We start from the raw sequence: 12,993 nt of genomic DNA on the forward strand, positions 1-12,993 counted from the left end.
TGAAGTAAGTGCTCTGAGAAAGAGCTCCATGGTAAAAACAAAAACAAAAACAAAACAAAAACAAAAACAAAAAACAAACCAGAGTACATTTTGGAAGCGGTGGGCTGAATAGAATTGAAGAAGCATCTCTATCATAAGAAGTTGAGCTCTCCCTTTTCTGCCTGCTAGGGCTGCAGGGACTGTGGAATCAGGAAAACAGGGGCAGGGGAATTGGCTGTCTCTGCACAGTTACATAATCTTACATTGGGATAAGAGAGGAAAGTGAGAAAGGCATTTTCCCCCTCCCCTCCCAGGCTAAACTCTGCCTCGTGCGGGGGACATCGTGGAGGAATGAACACGATCATAGACTTTGGAGGTGTGCAGACCACCAAGGTTCAGTCCCCAGCCTTGTGCTCTGTCCTTGTGGGGTATTAGGTGAATTCTCTCTCCAAGTTCTGTGACCTTATCAATGGGATAAAGATAAAAATACCTGCCTTTCAGGGTTGTGGTGAAGAATAACTGAGAAAACACAGATAAAGAACCTACGATCACTCAGACTGCTGCAAACACTCTCAGGTCTGAAGTCTAAGCCCCCTAATGACCAACCAGGTTTTCTTTCCCCATTGGAAGGTGGGGTTGACTCCACCCTTCTCATCAGAGTCCCTTCCTCACTGCCACTTCCTACTCGGAGGTGGTGTTGTCCAGACTCCCAGACAGACATGCCCATTTGAGGGACGCAAAGCCTGCCTTTGAATGGTGTCAACAGCCAATCCCTAACACAGGCAGGGAATTCTATGGCCAGGCAGCTTGTCAGTAGATTGAAAGCCCGTAGAGACTCTGGAAGTAGAAGACTGTGGTATGCTCTAGAGAGTGCAAGGGGAAGTGGTCCTATTCCTGATGTTGGCAGAAAGACCTCCAGGGGCCATCCTGACTCCGGGAGAAGTGGCTGTCATCTGGAGACTAGTCAACACTCATCCACCCCCTCCAGTCTCTAAGCAAGATGGAAACTGGCATCTTTCAGGAATGTTTTACTTGGCTTACTCCGTGGTTTTGAAAATTCATGTTTGTTGCGAAGATTTTAAAATTTAGAGACTATGCAGAAAAATTCAGGTCTACGGTGTTTTTTGGTTTCGTTTGTGTTTTAAATCAAAGTATTCCTGCATAGCGGCAATTGCTCAGAGTAAAGTAGATGAAGCCAGGAGTTCCATTCCCCAGTCTCCACCCTTCCCTTTTATTCTACTTTGTCTTCTGAATGTGTTCGTCAATGGTGCTTCTGGGTACTTGAGTCTGAGCCCGATTCATTTAACAAATGTTGTACCAGGAACTGTGCTAGATGTACAAAACAGACTAATGAGGGAGAAAGATCTGCAAACACTAGGTGCTCTAATGCGTTTGGACCAAGGGCTGTGGAAATCCAGAGTTGGGGATGGCTAAGAGCCTAACAATGATAACACCTATAATTTATTGAGTGCTTACCATGTGCCAAGCAACTGGCCTGCCTTAGGAGTCAGGGATGCTTCTAAGAAAGTTTTCTCTCCAAGAATAAGAACATTGTCAGCTAGAGAAAAACATTTCGGACAGAATGGCATTATTCAAAGGCTTGTGAACAAGTCAAGAGGATTCAGTGAGCAAATGAAAATTGCAATGTGGCCGTAGCCGGAGCTATATGAGGGGCTGGGGTGAGTGAAGGGCCATAAACTTTAAAAAAAATTTTTTTTTAATATTTATTCATTTTTGAGAGACAGAGAGACATAGAGCATGAGTGGGGGAGGGGCAGAGAGAGAGGGAGACACAGAATGCGAAGAAGGCTCCAGGCTCTGGGCTGTCAAACCCACGAACTGTGAGATCATGATCTGAGCAGAAGTTGGACATTTCATCAACTGAGCCACCCAGGTGCCCCAGGACCATAAACTTAATCTGGGACTAGAGGGGACATGATTCCTATCCTGTAGCCAATGAGAAGCCATCTGCATTTTAACCAGCTTCTCCACAGTCCTTCCTGAGCACAGGCTTAGAGCGAGTTAAAGGATCAAGAGTCCTGAAAAGGAGGAGGGATGGGGGATGGAGCCACTCACTGCTCTTTCTGGACCTTTTGGTGGGGGGATGCTAGGGTGAATTAGCCTAGGCTTGTCCCCACCACCCTTCACCCAACCTGCCTGTGGGATATGTTCAGGGAATTCAACGTGGCATATAGATTAGTCCAAGTCCAACATGATGAGGAAGGTAAAGCTGGTGCCAAACACACTGACAATGCCCTTGACTCTAAGTGTGATTCTGTCTAGAGTTGGTCCCACTCCTCCCCAATAGAAGAGAAGTTTGAGTCTTCCTTAATGTCTGTGAACATACATCTTTCCTCTCAAAGCCACGCACAAATACCTTTCACCAATATGTGCTTTCATTATTGCTCCGTCCAGCATCTCTCCTTTTTTGTTAAATCCTTCTTCTTTGTGAATAATTTCTTCTTTTGGCAACACCCATTCACACTAATATGCAAAGTGGTCACAGGGCAGGTCTTGGGCCACTTTGCCATGCAGATTATTTAGAAGAGGCAACCCGAGAGCCCTTTGGGAAATTCTCACAGGGAACTAAATCAGAAAGTAATATCCTGTTTTGTCTGCACTCTGTGCTAGTGCTAGTGTGTCCTGTAGAGGAATCCTGGAGTTCGTCACCACGGGCTGAAAGATAAACAAACCCCTGGCTCCCGGCCCTACCCTAGAGCCCTTCTAAGGAATTACACTGAAAACAGAGTGTCATCAAAATCAAAAGATGGAAACAGAATCTTAAAATTCTCACTAGCTGCTCATTTCAATGCTTGGAGCAGAAATTTCCATTTTTTTCACAAAGGACAAGCACTCATATCAAAATTAGTTGGCTCCCGAACTTTTCGTTTAAGAGGTTCCCCTTTATAACTTCAGGTAATTTCAAGACCTCTTCAGAATACTGTCAGTATCAAGCAGTTGAGGAAATAATACAACAAAAATCCACTGAAGATTCAGTAAGGGTTTTTAGAGGAATGGTAATTTTGTTAATCACAACTGTACATTTATGGGCCCATTGAAAAATGGCAACATGAGGGGTGCCTGGGTGGCTCAGTCGGTTGAGCTTCCGACTTTGGCTCAGGTCGTCATCTTGTGGCTCGTGGGTTCAAGCCCTGCATCAGGCTCTGTGCTGATGGCTCAGAGCCTGGAGCCTGCTACAGATTCAGTGTCTCCCTCTCTCTCTGCCCCTCCCCCCCTCAAAAAATAAACAAACATTAAAAAAAATTTTAATAAAAAGAAAAATGGAAGTGTGCATATACGTGGGCTCCTCTCTTCTGTTCAGTCTCAGGTGTCACCAGCAGTTACTTGGAAAGCATATTGACCATGGAGTTCTTTACAAGAACTTTCTTTCCACACTCTATCCCCAATGGGAGTCATCCAGCCCCAGACTGAAAATCCCGGTGACTCAGAAAAAACAGCAAGGATGCAATATTTTGTGTATCTTTTAGGTTTGTTTTTTTGTTTTGTCAAAGAATAGAATTCATTATGATATCTGTAGAAGACAATCGGTGTGCCTTCCTTCTGTGTGAGTTATACACCATCTCCTCGAAGGATAGGCCCATTTACTCCATCACAAGATCACCTTCTTTCCGAGTCTGCAGTTCCATGCTTAGTACCTAACATGAGTACTAAAGTTCCTCCTCTGGGAGCGAATCCTCCAGGAAGGACCAGGGTTATCTGCCCTTAACATGGCAAGAGACACAGTGATGAGGCTGGAAAGGGTGACCCAGGTGATCCAGGTGCCAAAGTTCCATAAAGAATGTTGCAACAAACTACATTCATTCTTTTATCAGTGTTGATGTTTATCGTGTGTTGGATAAAGCAAAAATGAAAATTCTGGCCTCAAGGGAGTGAGACACACAAGGTGGAGGTGTTTTCAGCTTACTCCAGGGCGGTGGAGGCACAGAAACCGCAAGGAGAGACTCCCTGAGAGGTGCAGATGAAGTGTCATGGGGGCACAGAGGAGAGGAGATTGTCCTCTGCTCCAGGGAAGGGGGTGTGAGGACGCTTACAAAGGAAGCAGTGTTTGAGTTGGGCCTTGAAAGATAAGGAAACCAGGCAACTCTGTGAATCCCATGCTTGCTACGTTTGTGGCTTGGGTCCAGAAATTGGGGCTTTGGGGAAATGGTCACTTAGCTTTCACTTAATCAGGAAAGGCTTTTCAATAGAGGATGGGGAGGGAATCTTTGGAAGGAGGTAAAAGGCACACCCCTTTCACCAGACCAAACAGTTGATAAGCTTCTGGATTGTATGGGCTGGTCACAAAGGTTCAGGTTCTAGTGATTCTGAGTGTGTGACTTTCTCTGTTGTGGGCTGAGTCATGCCCCTTCAAATTCATGTGCTGAAGTCCTAACCTTCTGCACATGTGAATGTGACTATATTCAGAGATTGGGGCTTTCTAGAGGTAATTAAGATAAAACGAGGTCATGTGGCTGGGCCCTAACCCAATGTGACTGGTGTCCTCACGAGCTGAAAAGAGGAGGTGGGGACACAGACACATGGACAAGACATGTGAGGACACATGGACAAGCCATGCACAAACCAAGGGGTGAGGCCTCAGCAGAGACCAGCCCCATGAACACCTTGTAAACCTGTGGTGTGAACCCTCCAGTCTGTGATACTTTGTTATGGTGGCTGGAGAAGACTCATGCATTCCCTGCCATACAGTTTCCTGCTCTTAGACTAATAACTTAGGAGGATAAGCTAGCATCTTTGGCCACATATCCTCATGCCCAAACCACTGACCTTTTATGTCAAGCACCTGTCTGGCTGCATCTTCCACAATCCGTTCCTGCTCTCACCCCCACCCACAGCTCTCTGGACTTCCCAACTACACATTCTCACTCACAGCACCCAGCCCCCTAGAGATCCCTGCACTCACGAGGTGCATCACTTTGTGCCTTTGAATTTATCTTCTCTGCCTGGAATGTCCCTTTGTGGGGAGTACCCTTTAATCCTTCAAAAGTCAGCTCAGAAGCATGACCTCTGAGTACGCTTCCCAGGCCTCGTCTGCCCAGTACCTAATCATTCCCTCTGCTATATTCTGAACATAATTATTTATTGAATTTACAGCAGTGTTTTACTTTCCTAAATACTGAGCTCTTCTGTGGACTATGTCTGACCCATCTCTGTAGGCTCTGCACCTAGCACAGACCCTGTCACACAGCAAGTACTTAATAAATACTTATTGAATCGGACAAGTAATTGGATAGGTCATCAAATAAATTCACATTTTCACAAACAGTGTAAGTGCAGCAAACTCTGAAGTTGGAACAAGAACATGGGTCTTTGCCGTTGAAACTGCACTGATAAAGTACTTGCCAAACACTTTTACTATTATTGAATGTATATGGTAGGTACCAAAAGTGACCTCAGATCCTGGATCCAGCATCTTCCTTTGCAAAGGAGAAAATTAAGTGCAGAAATGTATCCAAAGTCTCATAGCTAGTCAAGTGGGAGATGTAGAACTGAAACACAGATACTTGGGCACCTGACCCAGTGATCTTCCACTTTTCCAGATTCTGGTCATTGCTTCAGGCCTGCATCACATCCCAACTCCTTCAAGGAGCTTTTTCTGATTGTTCCACTCCCTGCGATTGCCTCTCTTCTCTGGAGTTACCATGAGTCAGACCTATGCTGGCTGTAGATCTTGCTCTCACATGCAGAGTTCCAGAAGTCTCTCTTCAGAACAAGCTGTAAAGTCCAGAAGACTTAGATCAAACTCCCAGGTCTCCATCCTCCATCACACACACACACACACACACACACACACACACACACACACACTTGCATACGGACCCAGAATTAACTAGGGGGTGGGCTTCCATGAGAAGGGAGATTTCTGGGATGATGACCTCTTCATTCTGTCAAGCTTACCCTGAACTAGTTTTTCCTCCAGATGGGTAAACATGGGTTTTCATATGCCTCCTTCTGATGGAGCAGGAGGTCCAAGATTCTCAAAAGTGGAATTCATTGGAAAGAATACTCAGGTTGCTCTTGGAAATCTGTGCTCTTCAGGTCCATCTCTCCCACTTAAAAGTAGAGCATCTAGCCCGGACTTTGTCCTTCACGTTAGCATTTAGGCACGTGTCCCATACTGGAAATTGATTCATGGGGGCAGTTCAGGCGGGGAATCTCTTGTTTTTCCCACTGCACGCACAAACCCAGGCGACTTTCTGGATCATGCCATCCTCTAGTAACACTGAAGAACACTGCCCAAGGGGGGAGGCATGGCATCCTTGTCATCTTTGTCCACCACTTTCTGAAAGAAAGAGTGGTGATCTGAAGTACTGATGCCATCTTCAGGCAAGATTTCTTATAAAAACCCATGTTCAGGGAAAGAAAGCTTGAGTAATCAGGCCCCATAACATAAGCAATAAGAATTTTGCAACAACAGTTTGGCAACTAGATTTATTTGTTTGCCTGGAACTGTATTCAGTACAGCTAGAAGTAAATGTGAAAGTAGCTTGAAGTTTGCATAGATAAATTGTCATTGATTTTAAATAAACAAGTATCAATTCTTTCATTCTCCCCTTAACAACAACTTAAGTGGAGGTCAGGGATGATTACTGACGTTTCCTTCATGACTTCAGCATACATGTATTTCATAGTAGGCACTTGGCCCTCAAAAACCATCTGTTGAATGAAAAAAGAATGAATTGATCAGTACATTTTGTTAAGTTGCTCTTGTTTCTATCATCTGTCTTTCTCTGATTTCATATTTATTTTAAAGCAATTGGTGAAGTTGCTACATTCTGAAATGCAGCCCTTAGCATTTCCCTGGCAGATACGTGACCAAGACCAGTCTATTCATTCTGACTTTCCCAGTCTTACGGTTTCCTTCTGAGTGTATTTGATGGTCAGTACTCCTAATTTGTTTCAAGACTGCTGAGTATAACACTAGTGTTAATAGTTACAAGACTGAGTGTTCAATGAACAAGTCTCAGACACGGTGTGCTGGACACTATGTTAGCCATCTTATGTGCAGTATTTTATTTAATTTTCCGTAAGCTCTAGGGACGCCTGGCTGGCCCGGTCGGTTAGGCGTCCCACTTTGGCTCAGGTCGTGATCTCACGAGGTTCGGGAGTTGGGGCCCCGCCCTGGGCTTGCTGCTGTCAGCACGGAGCCCACTTCGGATCTTCTGTCCTCCTCTCTCTGTGCCCCTCCTGCGCTCTCTCTGTCTCTCTCTCTCAAAAAAAAAAAATAAATGAAACATTTAAAAACTTTTTCCATGAGCTCTAGAAGGTAGGTGCTCTTATTTTCCCCTTCTTAATCTTTAGAGACGAAGATGTTAAATTACTGGCTAGCAAGTGAATAAGCCCTCCCTTGAACTCAGAGATCCTGACGTTCTGTCTCCCTCCCTTTCTCGCTCTCTCTTTTTGATCCTTAAGTTTAAGTTCTTGTTCACTGTACTATACCCAACTCCAGAATAGGCCAAATACAAGTTCACAGAACATAATGTCCTAGGCATATGGAGGATATGCTGTGTAGACCCACCTTCAAAAGACCTACACTATCTGTGCAATTATTTAATAGCACTTAGGGCCTTTGGCCAAGCCACTCACACTTCTTTGCCTACGTGTGATTCTGATTCATGGCCCATGCTCATTTGTTAGGATAAATGTAATCCTGCCCTACATACATTAACTTAAACGATACGTCAACTTAAACTCTGAGTTCTTTAGTATGGATCACCAGCTTGTCCAATCCTAAGAACTATATCTTCTGAAAGAATTGCCAAGCCCTGTTACCAAGGATGTCTTCTGGTCTAAAGCCATTATTAATTAATTCTGGGAAATATTCAAGAAATTTAAACCAAGACTTTGTAGGAAAAAAATGAATTGGTGCTGTGTCTCTTAAGGGCATCATAAATTTTAATGTGGTGAGTTTCATTATTACAGTCTCACTTGATGCCATACCAGGTAAGACGTTCCAGATAAGTTTCCAGGTGTCATCGAAAGAAAGCCTCAAGAAACCTTTCCAGTGTTTGGCTGTTGCTTTTGTTTTTTAATTTTTTTTCCCTCAGCATTAAGTGCCTTCACATGTAGCAGACAGTGTTGTTAAGCTTCATTGTTATTGTGTAGCATTGCTTTCATTATTAACTATTATTTCTCTGACAGTGGTAAGCTCTAGAATTTAGATAGAGAACTGCTAATTTTGAATGGAGAAGTGACCAATCATAAATGACATCAGCTGTTTTCAGTTTTCTCTTGCCAATTTTTCTTTGCTAAGGGATCGACTACTACCAACCGAGGGGTCAGTCTATAGCTTCGTACCCTGTCAGTCTCCCAAATGAAATTAATTCCTGGTCTAGAAGCCGATGGATAATAAAATGTCCTTAACAGGACATTTTTTTTAAAAAAAAAAAAAAAGGACATTTAAAAATAAACGATTTTGAAAAAAGGAACTGGAATTTCAGCAAGGCATAACAATTTATTTGTGGCAACTAAGGATTGACTTCCACACAGCAACAGGAATTAAATATTGGGCTGCATTGTTTCACAAATGCGCAGAAACTTCAGCATTGCTGAAAGTGCTAAGATTAAATCTTACGGATCAAATGAATTTTTCTAGAAATCCTTGAGCATAAGAGAGAATTATGATTAATGTTAAAGTAGCATAAAATTAGCACTGTCATTTCTGCCTAGATGGATTCTTTCTTAAGCGCATTGTTGTATAAGATCCAGGAAACTGCCTGCCCAGACAGTATCCACAAGCAGCTGTGGCTTGAGGCTGGATCTCTGGGTATAATTACTTGCCATCTTTCCCAGTGCTGGAGGGAGGCGGGACCTGGACAGACAGAGAGGCTGCCCAGCCACACAGAGCCCAGGATAGTGAGTCAATCCTGAAGACCCTGGAGAGACAGGCAAACGGATGTCCTGCTGGAGGGAAGAGAGAGAGGGAGAGAGGATCTGAAGCACGCTGGGTGCTGACAGCAGAGAGCCAGATGTGGGGCTCAAACTCTCGACCCATGAGATCATGACCCAAGCCGAAGTCAGAAGTTTCACCGACTGACCTCCCAAGGCTCCCCCTAAAACACTGACATTACTGCTACTACTACTAAAAAAAATATGGGCTCCCTTAGCTCCACATCCCTCCCCATAAGGGAAACTGCTGTGTGCACAGGCATCTGTTTGGCCCCATCCGCGGGACTCCCGTGGGACCTGAACAAGGGAAACCAGTGCACATATGGGGGTGCTATGCCTCTTGCTGGGCCATCCTTTGCCCCGCACCCCTCAACTCTCCCGGCTTGCTGGGCCCTTGCTGGGCCTCCCTTTCTGCCTCCAGGAAGTTGGCAGGCTGACATGATAGGGTAAAACCTCAGACCTTCCCAGTTCTCAGCAATGGCATGCTGGCTGACACAGAAGCTGCTAGAGAAATGGTAGCACCCTCCCATCAGCCGCCCTCCCGCCAGCCCTGTTGGGGGCTGCTGATTCTGGGGTCCTCTTCCCGGTCAGGCTCCCGATGTGGTTCTGTCCTCCCTGCTCTGCAGGCCGGTTCTCCTGGTCTTGTTGGTCAAGGAAGGCGTCTGCTTCTTTGATTCCCCAGGTTTTGCCCACTTCACGGGATTTCTTGTCTTCCTGTAGGTTTCTCAGGCTTCGCCTGTTGGAATTCCTGTCATTATGTTTAGTACCTCCCTGCCTGGCCCCTGAAGAGTCTTTCCTCTGGCTTTTCAGCTTCTCTGCCCGCCCCCCACGCCCACCCCCACCTCCACCCCCACCCATGTGGCCTGTTCTTCTGCTCCAGATCCAGATCCAGCCACGCCCCCAGAGCCCCTCAGTGCCATGATATGAGCTTTGCTGCCTGAGACCCAGAGGCTGTTCTCTCCCTCTACAGCTTGCATTAAACACTGTGCCTCACCTTCTTTGTCCTTTATAGTACTTGCTTACTAGGATGTCTTTCCCACTAACCTCTTAGCAACTTGGAGAGCAGGATGCCATACTCCTTTTTCACGTACCCCTTACAGACTAGTGTTTTTACAAACAATAGTCCCTAATTAAAATCAGTTTTACTGTTAACCATAAAATTAGTGCAGGCATATAAAATCATTAATATCTTTTACCTTCGCAAGGGAAAGAGGAATGCCATTTTGCCACATAGACCATTTCCTCTCCCTCGTCGGTCCTTGAACTGCTATTGCAATGTCGAAGTCCCTATTGCACACACTACTTTGGTAAGAGCTACAGAAGATGGCTTCGCGACCTAGGCGCTGTTCTGAAGATGACTCGGAGGCAGGAATAGAGTCGCCCGATGAGCAGGATTGGGGATCTGAGCGGCCCTGGAGGAAGGCCATTGCTCATTGGAGGAAAGGAGTGAATCGAGTGAAGCGCTATCCGACACAACATGCACGGGTACGCGGACAGCAGGACAGAGGAGGAAGGCTCCAGGGTCATGTTAAATCTCTATGGGATGAGGGCAAGGGGCTGAAGCGACTACAGAAGGAAGGCCTTATTTCATCCACATTTTAGAAAGCTTTTCTGGGGCTTCTCAGGGCAGAAGAGTGACCCTGGGGGTGCCCGGGTGGCTCAGTCGGTTAAGTGTCCAACTTCAGCTCAGGTCATGATGTCGCAGTTTGTGAGTTCCAGTCCCGCGGAGGGCTCTGTGCTGACAGCTCAGAGCCCGGAGACTGCTTCGGTTTCTGTGTCTCTTGCTCTCTCTCTCCCCTCCTCTACTGGTGCTCTGCCTCTCTGTCTCTCAAAAATAAATAAATGTTAAAAAAAAGAGTGATGCTGGAGGGAGACAGTCTCAGGAAACCTGAGTGCCCTCTGCTCTGCTCCCACCCTTTCCCCGCTCGTGGCCTTCAAAGAAGGTTCACCCGGTCAGCCAAGCCCAAACTGTGCTATTCCCCACTTTCTCCAGGGGTGGTGGGGGTGGGGGTCAGTCTGCAAGAGAGAAGCAAGGCCCCAGGAGAACAGCTGTTCCTTCCACGGCACTTCTTTCCACATGTTGGAGATGAAGACACAGGGCGTGCACAGCCTCTACATTTTATTTTCTGATGTGCCTGGCACAAATGCCAAAGACAGCTACAAGTAATTGCTCTCCAAGCTCCAGTGAACTAGAACATCTTCATTTAAATCATGCATAGCCTAGACTTTTTTTTTAAAGGAGAGAAAGATGACTTTATGTGGTAGTTGCTAGGCAGCCAGGCGCTCGGGGAGCTCAAACATACACGCCGCTTTGCAGAATCTCAGGAAGCCACACTGTCCTCTTCCAAAAGCTCTCCTTATGCAACACTTGCGAGCTTCCACTGCATCCAAAAATGTAAGCTTGTCTTGTTTTTAACCACTCACCATTCCCACACCCCATTAACCGGTGCTAAACCGGAGGATGATTTGTGTGACCAAACCTCCCGTGTCACCGAGAGTCTTGACGCAGGCTAGTGTTTGGGCAGGACTCTGATGAAGGTACTAGGAGAAATGAAATTTTGAAGATTTAATTTATTGCCTCACATGTGCATGGAGAAATTTTAGAAAATGCAGAAAACCATAAGACAATTAATAAAAAAATATAATAATCCTACTACTCAGAAAAACCAGTGATAAATATGGTGATGTTTCCTTGTATAGATCTATAACAAAATCGACACCACTAATTGCTCAGGACTTAACACAATGTCGAAAAAAAAAATAGTTGGCACTTTCACTCAATTTAAAAAAATATTTTTTAATGTTTATTTTTTTATTTTTGAGAGACAGACCAGAGGGTGAGCGGGGGAGGGGGAGAGAGAGAGGGAGACACAGAATCCAAAGCAGGCTCCAGGCTCCAGGCTGTCAGCACAGAGCCTGATGTGGATCACGAACCTCAAGATCATGACCTGAGCCAGTCAGACACTCAACTGACTGAGCCACTCAGGCACCCCCAACAAATAATTTTAATGAGGGATGTTATGTCCATTTTTCTATGAATATTACAAAGAGGAGTATTTTCACATTATTAAAGATTTTTAATGTTTGATTAGTATTTTGTCACATATATGCATTATGAATCATCTATTTTCATCTCGTCTACTATTATTCGGTATTTTTTCCTAAATTTTAGCTAGTTGAAACAATGCTGTTATGAAAAGTCTTTACATAATTCTTTGACCATTTTCTAGATTTCTTTATAATAGATTTCTAAAAGTAGAGTTATTTGGCCAAAAGGCATGGATTCTACTAAATTTCTTGAGAGTTATCATCAAAGTGCTTTCCAAAACACTGGTAATAATTTACATTTCCACCACAGGTTCTGATCATTCCTGTATCACTGCACTTTGATGAGGATATTAATTAGTGTCATTTTTTTAATCTGTAAATTCTGTTGGCATTTTATTTTATAAAAGAAATCCCTTGTTATTGGAAACTGATATCTTATTTTGACTTGATATTAAATTTTTTTTTACAGTTAGTGGCCATTTACATTGATTTCTTTGTGAATTGTGAATTAACAGCCTTTATGGACTTTTTTTCTCCTAGGGAGGGGACCTTGCAAAGGCATGAACACCAAGAGGTGGGGTTACGGGGCCACCTTCGAGTCTGTCACAGTCAGCTCAAAGTAAGTTTGAGATTAATAAGACTTTAGTCTTACCTAGCTCAAGGGATAAAGGTACTGACATTTAAAAAAACCAAGAGGAAGGATTTCTTTTTAGAGAGTTGTCATGGCACTTGCTGCCCTCCATTTTGCCACTTTTATGGACGGAGCAGGGACAGAGGTTTTTTTCACCTTCAGCCAAGAGAGGGGGCTCCGTGAGCATTGTGCGGAGATCTGACCCGTGTCCCCTCGTGTTTGCGGGGTGCAGTTAGGAGAAGTGAATCCCACCAATCAGATGGTGGCCATGGAGAGGTGTCCTGACTCCTGCCTAAGACGACTGCTCAGAGAGGTGACCGAAAGGCTGGCAGGTGCCTGCCATGTGCCCAGGGGCTGAGGAAGAACCAGAAGTGGCTTGTGGAGGAAAACCATGGTGTGTGCTAAGAACCTCCCCTCTGAAAGCTCCCC

The 12,993-nt window shown here is 44.9% G+C and overlaps 1 protein-coding gene across 1 annotated transcript in view; it reads left to right on the top strand.

Moving 5' to 3' along the window:
- The window catches only part of LOC125146765 (uncharacterized), a 325,550-nt gene extending 315,381 nt beyond the window's left edge, over positions 1-10,169 (top strand). Inside the window, exon 9 of the transcript XR_007144876.1 lies at positions 10,091-10,169. The gene's annotated coding sequence lies outside the window, so the exon portion shown is untranslated. The remainder of the gene's footprint in view (positions 1-10,090) is intronic.
- The last annotated feature ends 2,824 nt before the right edge of the window (positions 10,170-12,993 follow it).

Source organism: Prionailurus viverrinus, chromosome D1 (assembly GCF_022837055.1).
Source record: "Prionailurus viverrinus isolate Anna chromosome D1, UM_Priviv_1.0, whole genome shotgun sequence".
In the NCBI taxonomy this organism is placed as follows: domain Eukaryota; kingdom Metazoa; phylum Chordata; class Mammalia; order Carnivora; family Felidae; genus Prionailurus; species Prionailurus viverrinus.